We start from the raw sequence: 26,604 nt of genomic DNA, 5'->3' as shown, positions 1-26,604 counted from the left end.
CTGACCTGGCTCTGTTTGTCCTGGCACATTGCCCTCCTGCTGACCACTACACTATACTCTCTCTCACACACCAGGAATGTTCTTCCTGCCACGGCCCGCCAAGCCCCCGTTACCTCCTGCCTGAGCCTCTCTCTCTCTTTTTCTTTTTCTCTCTCACTCCTTCCCAATACTCTACTTATTTTAACCCCTCTGTCCTGCACTAGTACAGTAGGTGATGAGATAGATATTAAATACGTGCTTGCCTCTACCTCTTATCCTAAGAGTGTGTTCTGGCCAGGGACAACAACACTTTTGCTCCAAGTGTCCCAACATATCACTTCCTGTGGCGTGGCGGCTGTAGAGGCTGCGGAAGGACGTGTGATGTCACCATCAGCGCCACCTCCCTCCCTGTCCAACCTGCCCTGCCTGTCTTGCCGCCACATTTCAATCACCGCCCTGTCTGTCTGTCTGTCTGTCTGTCTGTCTGTTTACAGGATGATGGAAGGTGTCTGACTCTGACTGCCTCAGTCTTTAGTTTAACACCCTGGGTCAGGAGAAAGGGGGTAGGGCCAGGAGAAGAAATAAGGGGATCATTGTTTATCCTCCCTAACCCCTGCCTCTATCCATACAGTCCAACATCCCGCCATACTCTCTCCCTCTCTCTCGGATGCACGGAAATAATCTGTTTTAATAATGTCCCTACCTTTGTTGCAAATGTTCATTCTTCAATCAGTTTATTTATTTTACAAAGCAGTGGTGATCTGTTCGCTTTTATGTTCTGTCTGGGCTGAGATGTGTGTGTGTGTGTGTGCGTGCGTGCATGTGTGCGAGCGTGTGAGTATGTCCGTTCATGTGTGCATGTGACCATGTGTGTATTTATGACCCACCCCCAGTTCCACCGGTGTATAGTGTGTGTGTGTATGCTAATACAAGACTGACATTTAAAGCCGTGTGATGTGTCCTGGCATTAGCATACTTCATAGGGAAGTCTCTTGCTTCAAGAGAGAAAGAGGTTTTTACATCCCATGGTATGATTGATGCAAAGCTTCAGTAGACCATTTTATGGAAATTCATGGTCCATACTGGAATCTTTACGGCATAACCTACACACATACAGTGGCAAGAAAAAGTGTGCAAACCCTTTGGAAATACCTGGATTTCTGCATCAATTGGTCATAAAATTTGATCTGATCTTCATCTAGGTCACAACAATAGACAAACACAGTGTGCTTAAACTAATAACACACAAACAATTATACGTTTTCATGTCTTTATTGAACACACCGTGGAAACATTCACAGTGCAGGGTGGGAAAAGTATGTGAACCCTTGGATTTAATAACTGGTTGACCCTCTTTTGGCAGCAACAACCTCAACCAAACGTTTTCTGAAGTTGTGGATCAGACCTGCACAACGGTCATTAGGAATTTTAGGGCCATTCCTCTTTACAAAACTCTTTCAGTTCAGCAATATTCTTGGGATGTCTGGTGTGAACCGCTCTCTTGAGGTCATGCCACAGCATCCCAATCTGGTTGAGGTCAGGACTCTGACTGGGCAACTCCAGAAGGCGTATTTTCTTCTGTTGAAGCCATTCTGTTGTTGATTTACTTCTGTGTTTTGCGTCGTTGTCCTGTTGCATCATCCAAATTCTGTTGAGCTTCAATTGGCGAACATATGACCTTACATTCTCCTGAAAAATGTCTTGATAAACTTGAGAATCTATTTTTCCGTCGATGATAGCAAGCTGTCCAGGCCCTGAGGCAGCAAAGCAGCCCCAAACCAGGATGCTCCCTCCACCATACTTTACAGTTGGGATGAGGTTTTGATGTTGGTGTGCTGTGCCATTTTTTCTCCACACACAGCGTTGTGTGTTCCTTCCAAACAACTCAACTGTAGTTTCATCTGTCCACAGGATATGTTTCCAGTAGCGCTGTGGAACATCCAGGTGGACTTTTGCAAACTTCAGACGTGCAGCAATGGGTTTTTTTGGAGAACAGTGGCTTTTTCCGTGGTGTCCTTCCATGAACGCCAATCTTGTTTAGAGTTTTACATATCGTAGACTCGTCAACAGAGATGTTAGCATGTTCCAGAGTTCTGTAAGTCTTTAGCTGACACTCTAGGATTCTTCTTAACCTCATTGAGTATTCTGCGCTGTGCTCTTGCAATCATCTTTGCAGGACGGCCACTCCTAGGGAGAGTAGCGACTGTGCTGAACTTTCTCCATTTATAGACAAATTGTCATCCGTAGACTTTTAGAGGTACTTTTGTAACCCTTTCCAGCTTTATGCAAGTCAACAATTCTTAATATTAGGTCTTCTGAGAACTCTTTTGTTCGAGGCATGCTTGTTCTTGTGAATAGCATACTCATATTCTGTGAGTGTTTTTTTATAGGGCAGGGCAGCTCTAACCAACATCTCCAATCTCCTCTCATTGATTGGACTCCAGGTTAGCTGATTCCTGACTCCAATTAGCTTTTGGAGAAATCATTAGCCTAGGGGCTCACATACTTTCTCCAACCTACACTGTGAATTTTTAAATGATGTATTCAATATAGACAATAAAAATACAATAATTTGTGTGTTATTAGTTTAAGCACACTGTTTGTCTATTGTTGTGACTTAGACGAAGATCAGATCAAATTTGAAGACCAATTTATGCAGAAATCCAGGTCATTCCAAAGGGTTCACATACTTTGTCTTGCAACTGCATGCATAGTACACGCACCTTTCTACCAACTCTGACCTGGTGTGTGCCGCTCATGTATTCTGCATACGCCAGCATTTTCTGCGTGAGCCTTCAGAGCATGCTGTCTGAATTATGACCTAGAGAGAGAGAGAGAGAGAGAGAGAGAGAGAGAGAGAGAGATAATGATAATAGTCTGTCACAAGCACATCTCTGGACGTCAAACCCAATCAACGTTGCTGTGCTCAAATGGAAGGAGGTGCTGTGCTTTGCATAACTTGCTGCGTCTTGTTGTGTATCTGTCGGAATGTACTGTACAATGTGCAGCACACACACACTCCACACAGCTGCAGTGTCTACCGTTCACCCCATTGGAATCTGGCTGTGTGTGATCATAGACCTTGGGAGGCAGATAGTAAACGGCCCGGCTGTACAGATGTGGAGGACGTAATATGCCGACAGCAACCCTAGTGTCATCTCTCCGCGTCTGTACACACTGCTCTGCAGTTAACTGGCTGCTGGTGAATAAGTATTTTTATGAAGGTAGTGACAAGCTGCTGCAATACGTTTAGTCTCCAAAGCATACATGAAGAGTACACGCTTGCTTTCGTGTCGAGGTTGTAAATGGGCGCAGCCTATGTAATGAATTAGTGTGTCTGAGAGGTCATAAAGCTGTCCTCAGTCCATAGTCACCTTCCCCCTGTGCAGTGTCTCTGACACCACAGCAGCTAGCTATGAATCAACGGTCATTCCCTAGCCTCCGTAGCCATGGTCCGACACAGTCTGGTGGTGGTGCGTTGGTGTGTGTATGTTTATGCGGGGCATGTGCTGCTTATGTCCCTCTAGAGCAGTAAACGGCCCGTGGGGTCTGCAGAGCTTGTAGCCAGTCGTGTAAATTGTCTGTTAGTGGTATTAAACGGTTTAATAAAGTGTAAGTAATCCGATACTAGACTGGTTGTTTACTTACTACAAGGACTCTCTTTCTGGCGAGGACACTGTTAAGGCTCGGATTTTGAAATTATGTGTGCGTGTGTGTATCTATGTGTGGGTGTGTGTGTGTGTGTGTATGTGTGCGTGTGTGTATCTATGTGTGGGTGTGTGTCTGTATTTGTGTTTTGTGGGTGTGTGTACAGAGATGAACCAGGGGTTTCTCCCCACTCTAACCCCTGTCATCATCCTGCCCACTGGGGGATCTATGTTTAATTGCTCAGTGGCTTTGTATAACTTTCATTAATATCTTAGTTGCCGAGGAGGAATGGAAGATGACACGTGGCTGACGTGGCTGAGTCGGGCAGGTACTCATAGGTCCAGATATGTTGTCTCAGGTTAGGCGCTGTGTTATGATTGTGTTAGGTTTAGGCAGGATATGACTTAGTGATGGGGGAAAAAAATATATGCAGTTACATATTGGATATTATTTTTGATGAAATATCGTATCGTTTTGTAAGTATCGGAATATTATTTGTGCGCTAGTTGGCAGTACCTGCACCAAAACTCCAGGTTTTTCCTTCATTCACCTGACTTGACTATTCACCCCCCCAAAGTCAATACTTACAGCTGCAAGTCTCTTGGTGTATGTTTCTATAAGCTTGGCACATCTAGCCACTGGGATTTTGTCCGTTCTTCAAGGCAAAACTGCTCCAGCTCCTTCAAGTCGGATGGGTTCCGCTGGTGTACAGCAATATTTAAGTCATTCCACAGATTCTCAATTGGATTGAGGTCTGGGCTTTGACTAGGCCTTTCCAATACATTTAAATGTTTCCACCTAAAACCACTCGAGTATTGCTTTAGCAGTGTGCTTAGGGTCATTGTCCTGCTGGAAGGTGAACCTACGTCCCAGTCTCAAATCTCTGGAAGACTGAAACAGGTTTCCCTCAAGAATTTCCCTGTATTTAGCACCGTCCATCATTCCTTCAATTCTGACCAGTTTCCCAGTCCCTGCCGGTGAAAAACATCCCCACAGCATGATGCTGCCACCGCCATGCTTCACTGTGGGGATGGTGTTCTCGGGGTGATGAGAGGTGTTGGGTTTGTGCCAGACATAGCGTTTTCCCTGATGACCAAAAAGCTCAATTTTAGTCTCATCTGACCAGAGTACCTTCTTCCGTATGTTTGGGGAGTCTCCTACATGCCTTTTGGCGAACACCAAACGTGTTTGCTTATTTTTTTCTTTAACCTTTCTGATCTCCCCATCCCGGATCCGGGATCGTGAATACAGACTCAAGCTCATTACCATAACGCAACGTTAACTATTCATGAAAATCGCAAATGAAATTAAATAAATATGCTAGCTCTCAAGCTTAGCCTTTTGTTAACAACACTGTCATCTCAGATTTTCAAAATATGCTTCTCAACCATTGCAAAACAAGCATTTGTGTAACAGTATTGATGGCTAACGTAGCATTTAGCATTAGCATTCAGCTGGCAACATTTACACAAAAAAACAGAAAAGCATTCAAATAAAATCATTTACCTTTGAAGAACTTCAGATGTTTTCAATGAGGAGACTCTCAGATAGCAAATGTTCAGTTTTTCCTGAAAGATTATTTGTTTAGGACAAATCGCTCCGTTTTCTGCGTCACGTTTAGCTATGAAAAAACCCCTGTATCCAGGATTGTGTAAATCTATCAGCAAGCTCATTAGCATAACACAACGTTAACTATTTATGAAAATCGCAAATGAAATGAAATAAATATGCCATCTCTCAAGCTTAGCCTTTTGTAAACAACACTGTCATCTCAGATTTTCAAAATATGCTTCTCAACCATAGGAAAACAATCATTTGTGTAAAAGTAGCTAGCTAGCGTTAGCATTTCGTGTTAGCATTTAGCGTTAGCATTAGCGTTAGCATCCAGCACGCAACATTAACAAAAACATAAAAGCCTTCAAATAAAATCATTTACCTTTGAAGAACTTCTGATGTTTTCAATGAGGATACTCTCAGTTAGATAGCAGATGCTCAGTTTTTCCAAAAAGATTCCTTGTGTATTAGAAATAGCTCCGTTTTATACATCACATTTGGCTACCAAAAAAAATCCGAAAATTCAGTCCTCAAAACGCGAACTTTTTTCCAAATTAACTCCATAATATCGACTGAAAACATGGCAAACGTTGTTTAGAATCAATCATCAAGGTGTTTTTCACATATCTCTTCATTGATACATCGTTCTTGGACACATGCTTTCTCCCCTGAATCAAATGGTAAAGTAGAAGCAGCTGGCAATTGCGCACCGAATTCGACGCAGGACACCAGGCGGACACTTGGAAAATGTAGTCTCTTATGGTCAATCTTCCAATGATATGCCTACAAATACGTCACAATGCTGCTAAGACCTTGGGCGAACGACAGAAAGTGTAGGCTCATTCGTTGCGCAATCACAGCCATATAAGGAGAGAATGGAAAACAGAGCTTCAGAAATTCTGCTAATTCCTGGGTGATGCATCATCTTGGTTTCGCCTGTAGAATGAGTTCTGGGGCACTTACAGACAAAATCTTTGCAGATTCTGAAACTTCAGAGTGTTCAGAGTGTTTCCAAAACTGTCAAGAATATGCATAGTCGAGCATCTTTTCGTGACAAAATATCGCGCTTAAAACGGGAACGTTTTTTATCCAAAAATGAAATAGCGCCCCTAGAGCTCTAACAGGTTAAGCAATGGCTTTTTTCTGGCCACTTTTCAGTAAAGCCCAACTCTATGGAATGTACGGCTTAAAGTGGTCCTATGGACAGATACACCAATCTCCACTGTGGAGCTTTGCAGCTCCTTCAGGGTAATCTTTGGCCTCTTTGTTGCCTCTCTGATTAATGCCCTCCTTGCCTGGTCTGTGGGTTTTGGTGGGTGGCCCTCTCTTGGAAGGCCTGTTGTGGTGCCATATTCTTTCCATTTAAAAAAAAAAATGATTTAATGGTGCTCAGTGGGATGTTCAAAGTTTCTGATATTTTTTTATAACTCAACCCTGATCTGTATTTCTCCACATCTTTGTCCCTGACCTGTTTGGAGAGCTCCTTGGTCTTCATGGTGCCACTTGTTTGGTGGTGCACCTTGCTTAGGTGTGTTGCAGACTATTGGGCCTTTCGGAACATGCTAAACCCATATACTGAGATCATGTGACACTTAGATTGCACACAGGTGGACTTTGTTTAATTAATTATGTGACTTCTGAAGGTAATTAGTTGTACCAGGTCTTATTTAGGGGTTTCATAGGAAAGGGGGGTGAATACATATGCACCCACCACTTTTCTGTTTTTAATATATATATTTTTCTTTAAACAAGTTTTTTTTTTTTTTCACTTCACCAATTTCGACTATTTTGTGTATGTCCATCACATGAAATCCAAGTAATAATCCATTTAAATTACAGATTATAATGCAACCAAATAGGAAAAACGCCAAGAGGGATGAATACTTTTGCAAGGCACTGTAGCTTGTTGTCCATCTACTTGTATTTCAATGACTGATCAAAACTCGTTTTCTCATAGCTCTCTTGTCCCTCTGCAGCAGACATATGGTGAGCAATTTATTTGGAACATCAAATCTCTATAAAATCACAGTATCGAATCGCAATACATGTAGAATCGGGAGAATTACAATACATATCGTATCGTCACCTTAGTATCGTGATAATATTGTATCGTGAGGTCCCTTGGCAATTCCCAGCCCTAGTGTGATTTGAGTGTGCGGTGATATATACAGACAGTATACAGTTCAATAGTCCATATATGCTAAACCCACCCATATCAATCGGCTTTCAAGAGCATGATCCTCAATATCGGTTTATGCAGCAATATTGATCTGTGAGGAAGCACATGCAATCCACACCCACACACACACCGGAGCGAGGAAACAGCAGGGTGTGAATAGCAGGGTTAACTGGAGGTCTGATCCAACATATCCTGTTTGGATTCTCATACAGCAGCATCAGACTACATCCTTAATGGCACCCTAGTCCCTACCTAGTGCACTACTTTTGACCAGGGCCCATAGAGCTTTGGCAAAAAGTAGTGCACTATGTAGGGAATAGGGTGCCAGTTGGGATGTAATCACAGTGTTTGTGCTGGAACGACCCTGCTGAACAGAAACACAACACACTCAGTCAGCCAGTCAGTCAGTCAGTCTGTCGAATAGAATGTATTCACCAGGGATTGGGAACGCGTAACAACCCAATAACCCATGAAGAACACAACACAGCCTTTTGACTTCCTGATCAGAATGCTAATATCCATTAGCTCAAGAGAAGAGACACAATATACCAGTGACTTAGCATGCTCTGTACACCGGACAGGATAACTAATGGTGTCACTGCTAACTACAACACTACACACACTTCCTCTGAATACCCTGCCGCTCTCGTGCCGGAGGGGAGGCGGGTTGCCATGGTAACATACCCCTCGTCCAGCGGCTCCGGGGTTGTGGCCTGCTTTTCTTTTTAGGACGGAGTTCAGTGTGGGCTTCAATGAGTACAGTGTGTTCAATGGGGCACTGTCTTTGTGAATAGACCGGAGGCCAAGGAGACTCTCTCCCCCTAAACACTCTCCCCCCATCCCTGTGTCTGTCTTGGACAAGGAGACAGAGAGTGGCCAGTCCTATAGGGTTAGGACAGGCCAACGGGACTCTTTCAGCTTAACTCTCCCCTCCCTCTTTTGTCTGAGAGAGGGGAAGAGGGCTGCACTGCCTGGTCCATTGCCTTTGCTTGGATAAATCCCAGGCCTGCTCAGAGCAGAGCAGATCTGACAGGTCCAGGCAGGGGAGGCTGGGTCAGTCGTATCAGATGGCCTGTAGAGATGGAAGAACTGGCTGCTTCCTGGGAGCCCTGTCTGTCCTTATCTCAGCCTGGAGTCCCACTGCAGAGACGACCACTCTCCCTCTTTCTCATATTCTCCCTCTGTCTCCCTCCATCCCTCCTTTTTTCCTATCCTCTATCCTCACCATCCTCTCACAGATGTCCTATAAATCACAGGACATTCTACATGGCTAGCTGTAGTCTGTTGTCCCCCCCTCCCTGGCCTGCAGTGATGAATATATTACCCTTCCTGGCTTTGAACTGGGTTCCCCTAAAAATGTATTTTGTGAGTAGTGAGTTTGTCTTCCGAGCCACTCCCCCTTCTTTCTCTCAACTGTGGTCTGAACATACATGGCCGGTCTGAATACACACGTTCACTCACATATTCACGAGCACACACACACACACACACACACACACACACACACACACACACACACACACACACACACACACACACACACACACACACACACACATATTACCATGATGTCTCTGTGGAGGACAGACAGGGTGTTAGGTCTGCCTTAACGCTCTGATGCTATTTGACCCTCCAGTGGCTCTGGAGACCATAAAACATCCTTATAGACCTGGACTAATGAGATTTGTGTGTGTGTGTGTGTGTGTGTGTGTGTGTGTGTGTGTGTGTGTGTGCGTGCGTGTGGAGTAGAGAATCCCGTTACATAGAAATCCCAAAACAGCTGTGTATGGGGCCACTGGGGTACCTCTGCAGCAAAGCAGGGGGTTATGGGTTGGGAGCTCAGCCAGGTCTGTAGGTTATTATGGCTGTCTCTCCTCTTAATTTCTTCAGAGCAATAGACACACACACACACACAGATCTCTGCTCTCTTTATTTTAGAGAGAGCTAGACATACAGCGGAACAGAGAGTTGTAATTATCCAGGGCCTCTTAAATGTAGCCAGTGAGAGGTCAAAGGTTGTGACATCCCCCTCTCGCCACGCTCCCGGTGGAGCCTAGAGCCTGGCGCATGGGAGAGGGAGCCCAGGGTGGAAGGCTAGAAGCTAGGGGGGAGAGTGAGAGAGCTCCTGACCCCCCGTTAGGGAGCTGCTTCCCTCACTCTTTCTAGCCCTACTCTCTGACCCTTTTCTCCCCAGCCATCTCTCTCTCTCTCTCTCATTCCTCCCTATCTCCCTTCCTCCTCGCTTTCCTTTCTATCTCTCCCATCCCCTGATCTCCTTTAAAGTAAAATAACTCTGTTCTCTCTTCTCCCTGACTGTCCCTCTTTCCCCTCTCTTTCGACCCCCCCCCCCCCCCCCTCCCCCTTTCAGGCTCCAGTCACCTCAGGTCTCCAGTCTGCAGTGTGGCTGCTGTCAGGCCTAATGGGCAGCAGGCAATGTGTCATGAAGGAGCTGCTGCTACTAATGTGCGCCTGATAAAGACAGCATAGCATGTCACAGCTTTATAGTGATATAATACATGAATCTATATGAGGATCACTCACCCCTGACTAATACCATAGCCTCAGCCGTGTCAAGTGCAACATGGACCATATAATGCAGGTCAGAGACAGGAGATTTGATGATATACATTAGCTGGGACAGAGAGACTGAAAAACTGTCTATACACACCATTATATACTGAACAGAAATATAAATGCAACATGCAACAATTTCAAAGATTTTGCTGAGTTTCAGTACATACAAGGAAATCAGTCAATTTATGCCCAAATCTATGGATTTCACATGACTGGGCTGGGGCGCAGCCATGGGGCCCACCCACTGGGGAGCTAGAATCTAGAATATGCATATAATTGTCAGATTAGGATAGAAAACACTCTAAAGTTTCCAAAACTGTCAAAATATTGTCTGTGAGTATAACAGAACATATATTGCAGTCGAAAACCTGAGGAAAATCCAACCAGGAAGTGCTGTTTTTCCTGAAAGCTCTCTGTTCCATTGCATGCCTTCCCTCCATTTAAAGGGATATCAACCAGATTCCTTTTCCTATGGCTTCCACATGGTGTGAACAGTCTTTAGACATAGTTTCAGGCTTTTATGTGAGTGCAAACATCCGAAGATCATCAAAGGTAAGTTTTCGATTAATTTTATTGCTTTTCTGACTTTCGTCACCAATCTAATTTGCTGCTAGCTGTTTGTAATGTTTTGTCTGCTGAGAGAGATGTCCTTACATATACGCTTGGTATGCTTTCGCCGAAAAGCTTTTTTGAAATCTGACATGCCAGGTGGATTAACAACAAGCTAACCTGTGTTTCGCTATATTGCACTTGTGATTTCATCAAAATTAAATATTTTTAGTAATTTGAATTTGGCGCTCTGCAATTCAGTGGATGTTGACGAAAATGATCCCGCTAATGGGATGAGTGCGTCAAGAAGTCAGCTTCTTGATATTCCACACCTGTCAGGTGGATGGACTATCTTGGCAAAGGAGAAATTCTCACTAACAGGGATGTAAACAAATTTGTGGGCAAGATTTGCGAGAAATAAGATTTTTGTGCACATGGAACATTTCTGGGATCTTTTATTTTATCTCCTGAAACATGGGAACAACCCTTTACATGTTTTGATTTTTGTTCAGTGTATTCAGTTCAGTCCAGACATTGCTCGTTCTGATGTGTCTTAATTTCCTTATTTTTCCTTTTTGATTATTTCGTATTGTTTTGTATTGTTTTCTAGGTGTTATTACCACATTTATTTCAACATTTAAGCCCCTTACTTAAACCCACAGGAATAAATTGGAACAATTTTCTTCTACTATCCCCGTTTCGGATTTCTATCTCTATATTATCTGATTTAAACAGGTATGTTAAGGGGGGGATATTAGTCACGGAAGAAATATTTGTATTTTTGTCCGCCTCTGACTTTTGAAGTTACTTTGATAAAAGTGCAGTAATTATCAGTCCATCGGCGCACACGCACGTACACACAGACACACACACTGCGTTGCTACTTCTGAAGGTTACTGTTGCCTGTCGCCAATAATTGCATTTTATCTGCTGTTTGCTTATATTTTCCCTCCATGTTTATTATCCATGTAAATAGTTTTCAATCTGTTCCCAAATGGTTGACATTTGTTTTTGCTCCTAGTGCCGTGGTAAATGACAGAGATAGTTTAGCTCTCTGTTAGTCGAACCTTAAGAAGTTTGCTGGTGTGCCACTCACTCCAGTTTGCCCATTCAGACGAGCTTTGCCAGGGTCTGCAATGCCCGCTGCACCCTCTGGCAGTGATACGCTCTCTACAGTGATACCCTCTCTACTGTGTTATGCTCTGTACAGATATACCCTCTCTACAGTGATACCCTCTCTACAGTGATACCCTCTCTACTGTGTTATGCTCTGTACAGATATACCCTCTCTACAGTGATACCCTCTCTACAGTGATACCCTCTCTACTGTGTTATGCTCTGTACAGATATACCCTCTCTACAGTGATACTCTCTCTACAGTGAAACCCTCTCTAGTGATACCCTCTCTACAGTGATACCCTCTCTACTGTGCTATGCTCTGTACAGATATACCCTCTCTACAGTGATACTCTCTCTACAGTGAAACCCTCTCTAGTGATACCCTCTCTACAGTGAAACCCTCTTTACAATGATACCCTCTCTACAGTGATATCCTCTCTACATTAAAACCCTCTCTAGTGATACCCTCTCTACAGTGATACCCTCTCTAATGATACCCCATGTACAGTGAAACCTCTAGTGATACCCTTTCTACAGTGATACCCTCTCTACAGTGATACCCTCTCTACAGTGATACCCTCTCTACAGTGAAACCCTCTCTACAGTGATACATTCTCTACTGTGATAGCCTCTCTACAGTGATACCCTCTCTACAGTGAAACCCCCTCTAGTGGTACCCTCTCTACATTAAAACCCTCTCTAGTGATACCCTCTCTACAGTGATACATTCTCTACAGTGAAACCCTCTCTACAGTGAAACCGTCTCTAGTGGTACCCTCTCTACAGTGATACCCTCTCTACATTAAAACCCTCTACAGTGATACCCTCTCTACAGTGATACCCTATGTACAGTGAAAACCTCTCTAGTGATACCCTGTCTACTGTGTTATGCTCTGTACAGATATACCCTCTCTACAGTGATACCCTCTCTACAGTGATACCCTCTCTACTGTGTTATGCTCTGTACAGATATACCCTCTCTACAGTGATACCCTCTCTACTGTGTTATGCTCTGTACAGATATACCCTCTCTACAGTGATACTCTCTCTACAGTGAAACCCTCTCTAGTGATACCCTCTCTACAGTGATACCCTCTCTACTGTGCTATGCTCTGTACAGATATACCCTCTCTACAGTGATACTCTCTCTACAGTGAAACCCTCTCTAGTGATACCCTCTCTACAGTGAAACCCTCTTTACAATGATACCCTCTCTACAGTGATATCCTCTCTACATTAAAACCCTCTCTAGTGATACCCTCTCTACAGTGATACCCTCTCTAATGATACCCCATGTACAGTGAAACCTCTAGTGATACCCTTTCTACAGTGATACCCTCTCTACAGTGATACCCTCTCTACAGTGATACCCTCTCTACAGTGAAACCCTCTCTACAGTGATACATTCTCTACTGTGATAGCCTCTCTACAGTGATACCCTCTCTACAGTGAAACCCCCTCTAGTGGTACCCTCTCTACATTAAAACCCTCTCTAGTGATACCCTCTCTACAGTGATACATTCTCTACAGTGAAACCCTCTCTACAGTGAAACCGTCTCTAGTGGTACCCTCTCTACAGTGATACCCTCTCTACATTAAAACCCTCTACAGTGATACCCTCTCTACAGTGATACCCTATGTACAGTGAAAACCTCTCTAGTGATACCCTGTCTAGTAGAGGTCGGCCGATTATGATTTTTCAACGCTGATAACGATACCGATTATTGGAGGACCAAAAAAAGATGATACCGATTAATCGGACGATTTTTATATATTTGTAATAATGACAATCACAACAATACTGAATGAACAGTGAACACTTTTATTTTAGCTTAATATAATACATAAATAAAATCTATTTAGTTTAAAATAAATAATGAAACATGCTCAATTTGGTTTAAATAATGCAAAAACACAGTGTTGGAGAAGAAAGTAAAAGTGCAATATGAGCCATGTAAAAAAGCTAACGTTTAAGTTCCTTGCTCAGAACATATGAAAGCTGGTGGTTCAATATTCTCAGTTCTTCAATATTCCCAGTTAAGAAGTTTTAGGTTGTAGTTATAGGAATTATGACACATCGACTATTTCTCTCTATACCATTTGTATTTCATATACCTTTGACTATTGAATATTCTAATAGGCACTTTAGTATTGCCAGCCTAATCTCAGGAGTTGATAGGCTTGAAGTCATAATCAGTGCTGTGATCAAACGTTGCTAAGAGCTACTGGCAAACGCAGTAAAGTTTGAATGAATGCTTACGAGCCTGCTGCTGCCTACCACCGCTCAATCAAATATCAAATCATAGACTTAATTATAATATAATAAACACAGAAATACGAGCCTTTGGTCATTAATACGGTCAAATCCGGAAACTATCATTTCGAAAGTAAAACATTTATTCTTTCAGTGAAATACGGAACTGTTCTGTATTTTATTGAACGGGTGGCAACCCTAAGTAAAAAATATTGATGTTACATTGCACAACCTTCAATGTTGTGTCATAATGTTGTAAAATTCTGGCAGATCAGTTCACAACGAGCCAGGTGGCCCAAACTGTTGCATATACCCTGACTCTGCGTGCAATGAACACAAGAGAAGTGACACAATTTGCCTAGTTAATATTGCCTGCTAACATGAATTTATTTTAACTAAATATGCAGGTTTAAAAATATATACTTCTGTGTATTGATTTTAAGAAAGGCATTGATGTTTATGTTTAGGTGCATTCGTGCAACGACAGTGCTTTTTTCGCGAATGTGCTTATGTTAAATCTGCACCCGTTTGGCGAAATAGGCTGTGATTCGATGATAAATTAACAGGCACCGCATTGATTATATGCAATGCAGGACAAGCTAGTTAACCTAGTAATATCATCAATCATGTGTAGTTAACTAGTGAATATGTTAAAATTGATTGTTTTTTTATAAGATAAGTTTAATGCTAGCTAGCAACTTACCTTGGGTCCTTGCTGCGCTCGCGTAACAGGTGATCAGCCTGCCACGCAGTTTCTTCGTGGAATGCAATGTAATCGGCCATAATCGGCTTCCAAAAATGCAGATTACCGATTGCTATGAAAACTTGAAATCGGCCCTAATTAATCGGCCATGCCCCCAATGCCTCCCTCTATCCCCCATCTCTCCATTCCCCCAATGCCTCCCTCCCTCTATCCACATCCCTCCATTCCCCCAATGCCTCCCTCCCTCTATCCCCATCCCTCCATTCCCCCAATGCCTCCCTCCCTCTATCCCCCATCCCTCCATTCCCCCAATGCCTACCTACCTCTATCCCCCATCTCTCCATTCCCCGAATGCCTCCCTACCTCTGTCCCCCATCTCCCCCCCAATGCCTCCATCCCTCCATTCCCCCATTACCTCCATCCGTGCTCTCTGTGAACTCACTTAGATGGTGTCCACTTCCCTCTGGGCCCGCTCAGCTTTTTAATGTGAGCCTAAATACAGTTGAAGTCAGAAGTTTACATACACTTAAGTTGGAGTCATTAAAACACATTTTTCAACCACTCCACAAATGTCTTGTTAACAAACTATAGTTTTGGCAAGTCGGTTAGGACATCTACTTTGTGCATGACACAAATAATTTTTCCAACAGTTGTTTACAGACAGATTATTTCACTTATAATTCACTGTATCACACTTCCAGTAGGTCAGAAGTTTAAATCAGAAAAAAAGTCTGGTTCATCCTTGGGAGCAATTTCCAAACGCCTGAAGGTACCATGCACAGTGGGGCAAAAAAGCATTTAGTCAGCAAGTTCTCCCACTTAAAAAGATGAGAGAGGCCTGTAATTTTCATCATTGGTACACTTCAACTATGACAGACAAAATTAGATTTTTTTTCTCCAGAAAATCAGATTGTAGGATTTTTAATGAATTTATTTGCAAATTATGGTGAGAAAACGTACTTTGGTGCAAATCAATCCCAGAACAACAGCAAAGGACCTTGTGAAGATGCTGGAAGAAACAGGTACAAAAGTATCTACAGTGCCTTGCGAAAGTATTCGGCCCCCTTGAACTTTGCGACCTTTTGCCACATTTCAGGCTTCAAACATAAAGATATAAAACTGTACTTTTTTGTGAAGAATCAACAACAAATGGGACACAATCATGAAGTGGAACGACATTTATTGGATATTTCAAACTTTTTTAACAAATCAAAAACTGAAAAATTGGCCATGCAAAATTATTCAGCCCCCTTAAGTTAATACTTTGTAGCGCCACCTTTTGCTGCGATTACAGCTGTAAGTCGCTTGGGGTATGTCTCTATCAGTTTTGCACATCGAGAGACTGACATTTTTTCCCATTCCTCCTTGCAAAACAGCTCGAGCTCAGTGAGGTTGGATGGAGAGCATTTGTGAACAGCAGTTTTCAGTTCTTTCCACAGATTCTCGATTGGATTCAGGTCTGGACTTTGACTTGGCCATTCTAACACCTGGATATGTTTATTTTTGAACCATTCCATTGTAGATTTTGCTTTATGTTTTGGATCATTGTCTTGTTGGAAGACAAATCTCCGTCCCAGTCTCAGGTCTTTTGCAGACATCAGGTTTTCTTCCAGAATGGTCCTGTATTTGGCTCCATCCATCTTTCCATCAATTTTAACCATCTTCCCTGTCCCTGCTGAAGAAAATACAGGCCCAAACCATGATGCTGCCACCACCATGTTTGACAGTGGGGATGGTGTGTTCAGGGTGATGAGCTGTGTTTCTTTTACGCCAAACATAACGTTTTGCATTGTTGCCAAAAAGTTCAATTTTGGTTTCATCTGACCAGAGCACCTTCTTCCACATGTTTGGTGTGTCTCCCAGGTGGCTTGTGGCAAACTTTAAACAACACTTTTTATGGATATCTTTAAGAAATGGCTTTCTTCTTGCCACTCTTCCATAAAGGCCAGATTTGTGCAATATACGACTGATTGTTGTCCTATGGACAGAGTCTCCCACCTCAGCTGTAGATCTCTGCAGTTCATCCAGAGTGATCATGGGCCTCTTGGCTGCATCTCTGATCAGTCTTCTCCTTGTATGAGCTGAAAGTTTAGAGGGACGGCCAGGTCTTGGTAGATTTGCAGTGGTCTGATACTCCTTCCATTTCAATATTATCTTTTGCACAGTGCTCCTTGGGATGTTTAAAGCTTGGGAAATCTTTTTGTATCCAAATCCGGCTTTAAACTTCTTCACAACAGTATCTCGGACCTGCCTGGTGTGTTCCTTGTTCTTCATGATGCTCTCTGCGCTTTTAACGGATCTCTGAGACTATCACAGTGCAGGTGCATTTATACGGAGACTTGATTACACACAGGTGGATTGTATTTATCATCATTAGTCATTTAGGTCAACATTGGATCATTCAGAGATCCTCACTGAACTTCTGGAGAGAGTTTGCTGCACTGAAAGTAAAGGGGCTGAATAATTTTGCATGCCCAATTTTTTCAGTTTTTGATTTGTTAAAAAAGTTTGAAATATCCAATAAATGTCGTTCCACTTCATGATTGTGTCCCACTTGTTGTTGATTCTTCACAAAAAAATACAGTTTTATATCTTTATGTTTGAAGCCTGAAATGTGGCAAAAGGTCGCAAAGTTCAAGGGGGCCGAATACTTTCGCAAGGCACTGTATATCCACAAATGAGTCCTATATTGACATAACCTGAAAGGCCGCTCATCAAGGAAAAACCCACTAGACAAAAGCCAGACTACGGTTTGCAACTGCACATGGGGACAAATATATTTTTGGAGAAATGTCCTCTGGTCTGATGAAAGAAAAATAGAACTGTTTGGCCATAATGATCATCGTTATGTTTGGAGGAAATCCTATAGAACATTTGTGGGCAGAACTGAATAAGCATGTGCGAGCAAGTAGGCCTACAAACCTGACTCAGTTATACCAGCTCTGTCAGGAGGAATGAGCCAAAATTCACCCAACTTATTGTGTGAAGCTTGTGGAAGGCTACCCGAGACGTTTGACCCAAGTTAAACAATTTAAAGGCATTGCTATCAAATACTAATTGAGTGTATGTAAACTTCTGACCCACTGGGAATGCGATGGAAGAAATAATTCTCTCTACTATTATTCTGACATTTCACATTCTTAAAATAAAGTGGTGATCTTAACTGACTTAAGACAGGGAATATTTACTATGATTAAATGTCAGGAATTGTGAAAAACTGAGTTTAAATGTATTTGTCTAAGGTGTATGTAAACCTCTGACTTCAACTGTATACCCTGCTGCATTGTACTCCTGGGCCTAATGTGTGTGCGTGCGTTTTTGTTTTGTTTGTGTGGTGTATGGGGATCAGGGTTACTCCTGATCTCATCTCACCACGCTCTTAATTCACTGGTCTGGTTTCTATTTAAACAATGGAAGAGAACAGGAGAAAACGCTGACACTAATATTTCGGGCTTTCAGTTATGAGAGAGAGCGAGAGAGAGACGTGAGCAGGGTAGATTGTTATGGCGTCTGTATACTATTAATGCTTCAGTCAATACTGGCATTAACCCTGTAATCTATCTGTAACGTAAATGCTGATCGATGGAATAGGTCATAGAAAGGTAGACTGTTCTATATGATGTTTACTAGAAATACTGATTAGAAGAGACGTTTGTGAGGAGAGGGTTAACCCGGCTGAACATAGCAGCAGCTATACCAATCAATATGGTTTATGGAGCCTGGCCAGGTATATGATGTAATTGCCCTGTATCGACTCTAGCCCATATACAGCATAGTGTTTGTTATAGCGCCACCGTCATTGTCAGGTGGTTCTGTGTACTGCAACCACAGTAATATGTTTGCCAGTGGTGAGGAAAACCAACAAGCTAAATGAACCCAGCTCAGCCCAGCGAGCACACCACTGGACTGTGTGATAGTGATTCATGATATTAATCAGGTGGTATTTCTGGCAACGCAGTCACTACTGCACTGACATTTAGGCCTCAGCCAGTTTGCTTAAGGGGCTAGAGAGGGGAGGAGAAGAGAGAGGGGAGGGGAGGGGAGCAGGGAGGGAGGGAAGGAGAGAGGGAGAGGAGGGGAGGAGAGCAGGGGAGGGGAGAGGCGGACGAGGGGAGCGGAGGAGAGGAGAAGGGAGGAGATGGGGAGGGTTTCTGTGGCTGACTCTAGGCCTATATATGTTTGAAACGGGAATGTGGATATGAGAAGTGACAAGGGAAAGACATGACACAATGGCCTGCAGGTAAATTACTTCATTAGCGAAGTGACATTTTAATTGAGCATCTAGAAAGGTTGAAAGTGTACTTGGAGAGGGGAGGGAGAAGTCTCAATTCAATTATGATCCGGTTTTGATTGACACAGCAGGTACAGACAGTAATACTAATGATTTCGATACCTCTCCTGCGGTAGTTACTCAAGCTGGTTTGTGTGTGACTGTTTGGATTTGGATGCCATTTTAAAAACTGCACTCTGCCCTTTGTTTGCAGGTTATAGAACCTTCTAAAAGAGCACCATCACGTGATTCCTCCCTCCCTCCCCCTCCCTCTCTCCAGTCAGTCAGACAGACAGAGAGAGAGAGGCCTACTCAGGTTTCAGGAGTGTTTACGATGGGAAGAGATACATATCGAACATAGTCGTGTTGCCCCTTATGAGGGCTTACATCGTACAACAGGAAACAGATAAAAAAAAGGCATCATATATATATACACATACACACATACACACACACAGACAGACAGACAGACAGACACACAGACACACACACACACATACACACACACACAGACAGACAGACAGACACACAGACACACACACACACACACACAGAACATTTTTAGATTCTGCTGATGGCAGAATTGTTCCGGCTGACACTGATGATGAATTAGATGTGTTATCCAGGCAGAGAGGAGCTCAGGTTTTCTCCCAGCTGGTTTGAGAGAGACAGAGAGAGAGATTGGGAATGTTTGTGTGATTGCACTTGCTCATGTGTTTTAGAGAGCGAGAGAGAGAGAGATTGTGAATGTTTGTGCGTGCTTGTGTGTGTGCTCACACACGTGTTTTAAAGAGAGAGAGAATGCGAAATAAATACTATTATCCACCCTCCTTCCATTCCACCTGAAGTAAAGAAATACAATAGGAGTCTGCCACATTTCAAGAGGGACATCCAGGAGGGACGTATGAGGTGATAGAGGAAGTGAATCTAGCTGTAGCTCAGTGTTCAGCTGTCCTGTCCTGTCCTGGGTGAATTGATGGAAACTGTAGGTGTGTGTGTCTGTGTGTGTGTGTGTGTGTGTGGAGTTGAAGTAAGGATGTGGCCCTGGATGGTTCAGGGGCGAGGAGGTGGCAGTGTGGCACGGCCATGGCTCCTTACTCCTGGTGTGTGGGCGATGAATTTCACCCCAGGGTGACACACTCCCCCGGGGCACCGGCCTTGAGGAGCTCTCCCTCTCCCCCAAGGATGTGATGATGTGGCCACATCCATCAGCCAGGGCCCCGGGGGCCAGGATGGAGCCATCAGCACACACCTCACACCCAGGTGTCACGCTCCTTTCACCCAGACACGTGGGCTCACAGGCTGGCTAGGGCCGGGACACACAGGTCAGATAGCCCGGCCTCTCATTCACATGGTAGAGCAGAACAGACTAACTAGGCCTTTCATTCACATAGACCAGAGCAGAGAACACTGACTGAGTGCTGAGCACTTGCAGTGGGCCATCACACAGGACCATCAAACCATGGAGGCTTTCAGACGAGCTCCATTGCCTCTCACAGTGGTGCTGCTACAGCCCATCAGTTATTATCAGGCTCCCTGGGAGGATAAACCACATCTATTCTATTGCCTGATATTGCACCATTGGTCTCCATCAGATGAAATAGGATTGATTAGTCAGGCCTTATTTGGGCTGTTCACTTCTCTCAACCCCCTCTAGCCCGTGTCTGTGTGGCTGTCTGGGTAACAATGGTAACACCTGAGCCCTGGCAGAGATCTGCTGGGTGGGTCACTGTTAGGGTCACGTGGGCATTGTGCTTGGAAGAGCCATGGGAGAGCATGCCAAATGGCACCTTATGGGCCCTGGTCAGAAGTCGTACACTATGTAGGGAATAGGGTGCCATTTGGGACACAGGCGTATGCTTTTATGGAATCTAATCCAGTGTGTGGCGTGGATCAGGCAGATAATGCCCGGGCAGCCTCAGCTGAGTGCCTATCCTATCTCTCCTATCTACCTTATCGCCACAACAGTTGAACAGGGTGAGAATGGATTAGTGCAGAATTAGATTGGAGGCTAGATACTGTAGGCCAGCTGCAGGACAGATTACAGTGGTGCGGTGGGGATCCTGCTATGCTCTGCTCTGTTCTCTCAGTCAGCTCTATACACCCAGCTGAGTCCTCTAACCCATAGTCCCCTCAACAGAATGTACTGGGAGATTCTCCTCAAGCCTGGAGATTCTTCTCTCTGTCAGAGCTAGCTCTCTCACTAGGTGATGGCCCTAGTGAGAGTGATGGAGTGATGGATTGTTTATGCTTCTAACTAATTGATATAATCTCCTCAACAGATAACTGTTGGGAAATTCTCCTGTAGAAGTGTTGGAGTATGGGATGCAGTCTTGGTTGTGGTAATATCAATAGATTTATAGTATTGGAGTGCAGCACATTCACCGCCAGTCACCCTCAGTATGCCTGTTAGTGTTGGCACAGATATACCATAGGAAATGTATTACGTCTCATTCACACCAACACCTCATTGACGGCTGGAGATGGAAAATAGTTTTACATCCAAATGTGACAGAAATGTGTTTAAGCACTGTATCTGCATAGTTTACTGCTGGTTAAATGAAAAGGTGTCTTTAAAGCTGCAATATGTAACTTTTTGGGAGACCCGACCAAATTCACATAGAAATGTGAGTTATTATCTGTCAATCTCATTGAAAGCAAGTCTAAGAAGCGGTAGGTATGTTCTATCTGCGCCATTTCTATGCTTCCCGTTCATAGTTTTGCATATTTTACTTTCGGTTTTGTACACAGCTGCATCATTAAGACAAGGAGAATCGTACGTGTTCGAGCTGGAGGAGGTCCTTGAATGTCATAGATAAGCAGCATCTCATCACAAATTGGATGCATCAGACTACTAGACCAACGAGACCAACTTTACTGCCAATGTTTCGCTGCTAAACATATTTCCATGTTCAAATCCAGAAGTTAAATGAGTCTCTTTCAATGTGCTACATATCTCCTTGCTAAGTGCTAAATTTCTCCTTGCTAAGTGCTACACCACCCTTTGCTAAGTGCTACATGTCTCCTTGCTAAGTTCTACGTGTCTCCTTGCTAAGTGCTACATATCTCCTTGCTAAGTTCTGCGTGTCTCCTTGCTAAGTGCTACATATCTCCTTGCTAAGTTCTACGTGTCTCCTTGCTAAGTGCTACATATCTCCTTGCTAAGTGCTACACCACTCCTTGCTAAGTGCTACATGTCTCCTTGCTAAGTGCTACATGTCTCCTTGCTAAGTTCTACGTGTCTCCTTGCTAAGTGCTACATATCTCCTTGCTAAGTTCTACGTGTCTCCTTGCTAAGTGCTACATATCTCCTTGCTAAGTGCTACACCACTCCTTGCTAAGTTCTGCGTGTCTCCTTGCTATGTGCTACATATCTCCTTGCTATGTGCTACATATCTCCTTGCTAAGTGCTACATATCTCCTTGCTAAGTGCTACACCACTCCTTGCTAAGTGCTACATATCTCCTTGCTATGTGCTACATATCTCCTTGCTATGTGATACATATCTCCTTGCTATGTGATACATATCTCCTTGCTATGTGCTACATGTCTCCTTGCTAAGTGCTACATATCTCCTTGCTGAGTGCTACATATCACCTTGCTGAGTGCTACATATCGCCTTGCTGAGTGCTACATATCACCTTGCTAAGTGCTACATATCTCCTTTCTAAGTGCTACACCACTCCTTGCTAAGTGCTACACCACTCCTTGCTAAGTGCTACATATCTCCTTGCTGAGTGCTACATATCACCTTGCTAAGTGCTACATATCTCCTTGCTGAGGGCTACATATCTCCTTGCTAAGTGCTACATATCTCCTTGCTAAGTGCTACATATCTCCTTGCTAAGTGCTACATATCTCCTTGCTAAGTGCTACATATCTCCTCGCTAAGTGCTACATGTCTAGGAATACAGGTTCTTCTAGAAGCCCAATACTGTATGTTCAGAGGAATCTAAACCGTTTGTATATCAAATACATTTATAATGTGTAATATGTTGTATTTATAGAGTGAACTGAACAATCTGAACGCCCTCCTGTTTCCCCTACACACATTCATTTGACTTTTCCCCTGGATTTATTCAGCTCTGTCCCTAGACAAATTGCTGTGCCCAGTCAGCCACACTCAGTGAGCCAGACCCTGGCAGACTTCCTCCCAACTCGAGAGGGGAAAGCAAAGAGCAGTTTCAATTGGAGTTTGGTCAATCTTCAAAACCTTTTCCAGGGTGCTTACATGCCCGAATCAAAAGAGCCCAGCTGGCAGGGGCCCCTATGGGACCCAGGGCTTCAGAAGCCCCTGCCACAGACCCCTCTCTACCCCCTGCTTTCATGGTCCTGAGCTGGTCCTGCATATGGTATAGTGAGTAGAGGACACTGGTAAGTTTTCTCCTCTCCAGCGGGTGAATGGAGAGACTGAATGGTTGCGCTCTCCACAGTCATTGCTCCCGTTCATGCTCTCATTCGTAGCTTTCTAGCTGACCAACGAGACAGTTGAGTGCAACCTAAACACTTATTTCTACCCCAGTTTCCCCCTGTAAACTTCTTCTGATAGCGCTCTCGCTGTCATAGTATGTATGCCATTTAGTATGTATGAATGCACCCCTGTCTGTCCAGAAGTCAACTCTAGGTTTGGTGTGTTCCTATGAACAATGGTCTGCCGAAGGTCTAACCGTTTTCACACATGTACCGTGTTTTTCAACAGTCTCATCCCTCTTCGTCTGTGTCCCTGCCTCTGTTCCTCTCGTTCTGCTCTCAGCACTGGGGAGAGAGAGATGGCCTATAGTGGGTTGGTAATGGCTGAAGTGTTGACATGAGGCCAGGGAAAGGGTTGGCTCAGCAGAGGGGAGTTTCTGTAAAGGAGGGAGTGTAATACCCACTGAGGGAGAGGAGTGGGGAGGAGACAGAGGATGGGGAAAGGAGAGGAAATGAGGGTGGTACATTTAACCGTTAGAAACTCTCTCCCAATAGCCTATAGATAAATAATTGAGGGGTCAAGATGGACTGAGCAGCTTTCCAGTGTGAGTGTATGAGGAAATCATGCTGAGAGAGTAGGTGAGAGGGAAAGGGAGATGGTCAGACCTACAGTGAGGTTAGATGTGGGAGAGAGGAAAGCTTTCTCTTTTTCGATAGAAGTCCACTGGCATCAGCCCTACTCTCTCTCTCCACCTCTCTCTCTCTCCCTCTCCACCTCTCTCTCCACCTCTCTCTCTTTCTCCACCTCACGCTCTATCTCTCTGTAAAGTGCCTCTATCTGAGAATGTCAAGGGAGATGTTCAAGTACTTTACCTCACAAGCTGCGTGCCTGGAATGGTTTTCCCTACTCATGGAGTGTATCATGGGGGAGTTTAGTACCTCTACAGAACAGCATCCGTCTATCCATACCCCCTAAATGCCCCCTAAATGCCCCCTAAATGTGAAACACAGCTGTGTGTGTGTGTCGGGGTCTTCTGTAGTGGGCTGGGGGACGGGGACAGAGAGCAGAGGGGTGGACTGTCAAAGGTGTGTGTGTGTGTGTGTGTGTGTGTGTGTGTGTGTGTGTGTGTGTGTGTGTGTGTGTGTGTGTGTGTGTGTGTGTGCGTGTGCGTGTGACTAGGCAGTGACTTTGTTCAGTGCTCCCTGGACAGTGTGTGTTCTGTGATAGTGATATGATTCAGATCAAGTGCAGACATTGTGTGTGGAAGGTCAGAGTTATCTAGTGGTCTCCTGTGGCTGCAGACACACAGCACAACACAGCCAGCTGACAGAGAGAGAGCTAGTCCCCTCAGACACACACACACACACACACACACACACAAATGCAGACTCTCTTTCTCACACATGCATGGAGATCTGTCTGAGAGGTCAGATCCTGAAGTGGGCTCCCTCTGCTCTCTGCAAACATTACCACCATGAGCCCAACACACACACAAACACGGTCTTTCTCTCTCTCTCACACACACATACAGACACACACGGATTAAGATACACAAATACACTCAAAGAAACGCAGGCTCTCTCTCTCTATCTCTCTCTCTCTCACACTCACACACACACACACACACACACACACACACACACACACACACACACACACACACACACACACTCATCCCGGGTCAACAGCATCATCTCACAGCATGTACTCACGGCATGTCTCCCTCTTGCTTTATGGATTAACATATTTGCTTTTATGATTTTCTTTCTCCATCTCCCTCTCTGCCGTAAATGTAAATGTCAGTAACCAGATTAAGGATGGGCGGGCGCCTCCCCCACATCCTGCCTGGTGCGTATGGTTTTCACATATGTAGGTCTGCTACTAGGCTTGTGTTTGCGTTACGCTGCTGCTAGGCAGGGTGAGGGTCAGGACTGACATGGAATGGAACCGCTGGTTTTCACATTCAGCTTCTGTTCAGAAGCTATTCAGTCTTTGAGCTGTGCTCACCCATACGGAACCATACGGCCCAGCTCTATGGACCTGGCTAACCCTGGCTAACCTCTAGGCTTTGAGGCAATGAATCAGGGCTGTAGTTCAACTTCCTTCACCTTTGTTCTATTGTGTTTGGCCCCTATAACCGCCCCCCGCCCTCGCCCCTCCTCCCGGAGGACCTTCTCATGACAGACATGTGACCTTGAGACGACCCCCTTGGGTGGGGCTGGTGGGTGTGGTAGGGGTGAGGGTTTCGTTGTGGGGCCGGGGTGCTCTTTGGGCCTGTCACCCTGGGAATAGATATACGGGGATAGAGAGGAAGGAGGGGCCCAACAGATGATAGAGCCATCAGCTTTCATGTTACCACAGTGACACGTGACATGTGACATCACACAGCTATCTCTCTCTCATGCCACCGCCAGTCGCCAGGATCCCATGGTCCCTCCGGAGATTTACTGTCACCTTTGTTTGGGAAGTGGCAACCTTGGTAGCCTTTTGTTTGGGAAGTGGCAACCTTTATTTGCGAAGCGGCAATCTTTATTTGGGAAGTGGCAACCTTGGTAACCTTTGTTTGGGAAGTGGCAACCTTTATTTGCGAAGCGGCAATCTTTATTTGGGAAGTGGCAACCTTGGTAACCTTTGTTTGGGAAGTGGCAACCTTTATTTGCGAAGCGGCAATCTTTATTTGGGATGTGGCAACCTTTATTTGGGAAGCGGCAACCTTTATTTGGGATGTGGCATCCTTTATTTGGGAAGTGCAACCTTTATTTGGGAGGTGGCATCCTTTATTTGGGAAGTGCAACCTTTATTTGGGAGGTGGCATCCTTTATTTGGGAAGTGCAACCTTTATTTGGGATGTGGCATCCTTTATTTGGGAAGTGCAACCTTTATTTGGGAGGTGGCATCCTTTATTTGGGAAGTGCAACCTTTATTTGGGAGGTGGCATCCTTTATTTGGGAAGCGGCAACCTTTATTTGGGATGTGGCATCCTTTATTTGGGAAGTGCAACCTTTATTTGGGAGGTGGCATCCTTTATTTGGGAAGTGCAACCTTTATTTGGGAGGTGGCATCCTTTATTTGGGAAGTGCAACCTTTATTTGGGAGGTGGCATCCTTTATTTGGGAAGTGCAACCTTTATTTGGGAGGTGGCATCCTTTATTTGGGAAGTGCAACCTTTATTTGGGAGGTGGCATCCTTTATTTGGGAAGTGCATCCTTTATTTGGGAAGTGCAACCTTTATTTGGGAGGTGGCATCCTTTATTTGGGAAGTGCAACCTTTATTTGGGAGGTGGCATCCTTTATTTGGGAAGTGCAACCTTTATTTGGGAGGTGGCATCCTTTATTTGGGAAGTGCAACCTTTATTTGGGAGGT

The 26,604-nt window shown here is 44.3% G+C and overlaps 1 protein-coding gene and 1 long non-coding RNA gene across 2 annotated transcripts in view; one reads left to right on the top strand and one right to left on the bottom strand.

Moving 5' to 3' along the window:
* LOC149976907 (uncharacterized) overlaps positions 1 to 5,688 on the bottom strand; it is a 167,947-nt gene extending 162,259 nt beyond the window's left edge. The window contains exons 1-2 of the long non-coding RNA XR_016487301.1: positions 5,564 to 5,688; positions 5,134 to 5,195 (exon numbers count right to left, since the gene is read on the bottom strand). This is a non-coding gene — a long non-coding RNA (uncharacterized LOC149976907). The remainder of the gene's footprint in view (positions 1 to 5,133; positions 5,196 to 5,563) is intronic.
* The window catches only part of LOC110491069 (plexin-A2), a 334,343-nt gene that overhangs the window by 110,377 nt on the left and 197,362 nt on the right, over positions 1 to 26,604 (top strand). The gene's annotated exons all lie outside the window — the stretch shown is intronic.

The sequence above is a fragment of the Oncorhynchus mykiss genome, chromosome 16 (genome assembly GCF_057628025.1).
Source record: "Oncorhynchus mykiss isolate SJ-2025 chromosome 16, ASM5762802v1, whole genome shotgun sequence".
Classification (NCBI taxonomy): domain Eukaryota; kingdom Metazoa; phylum Chordata; class Actinopteri; order Salmoniformes; family Salmonidae; genus Oncorhynchus; species Oncorhynchus mykiss.
Note: the sequence above shows the minus strand (reverse complement) of the source record. Positions and strands in the feature narration are given on the sequence as shown.